This window comes from Dipodomys spectabilis, unplaced genomic scaffold (genome assembly GCF_019054845.1).
Source record: "Dipodomys spectabilis isolate Male_0828 unplaced genomic scaffold, ASM1905484v1 ptg000046l, whole genome shotgun sequence".
NCBI lineage: Eukaryota > Metazoa > Chordata > Mammalia > Rodentia > Heteromyidae > Dipodomys > Dipodomys spectabilis.
Window position 1 is genome coordinate 11,012,232 of NW_024870723.1, and position 618 is coordinate 11,012,849.

The following is a 618-nucleotide window of genomic DNA, read 5'->3' on the forward strand; positions in this document are numbered from 1 at the left end:
CTCCCTTCCCAGGCCAATGCACTGGTGGGGTGCCACTCCAGGCCCCTGTTCCAACTGAGCTGTTGGTGGCACCGGGCTTGCCCCCCCCCCCCCCCCCCCCGGTTAATGCCCCAGCTTCTTGCCTTGTCTTTGGACAGTGCCACCCACACCCACACACCCCCAGTACCCTGTCAGGCCACTTTCTAGACCTCAGCTGTCACCTAGCCACGGAGCAGAAGCACCAGCCGCCTCCCCTTTCTACTCTCAGTCCTATTATGACAGGCCGTGCATTTCTCAGCTGCACAGAAGATGCTGGAAGCTGCCCACCTGCAGCTGTCACCACCCAGGAGCTGGGCTGAGGCTCCCCAAACACATACCAGGCCTTGGTCCTTCGCTGGCCTCTCCCACAGCCTTTGCACCTGGGGTCCTTTCTGGACCTTCACATCCACAACCAAAAAGACACTCAGGGATTCCTCCAGCTCTGCCATGAGCAAGGCCTCCAGCCAGGATGGGGCAGTTTTCCTCTCCCTTGTCTGTCCTGAATCTGGTCATCTGCCTGGCTGGCCAGCGGCCTTGAGGGCTGGGGAAGGCAAGGCAGAGTGCCGGGGTCTGGGGAGGCTTTGGGCCTGTTGCTTGCAA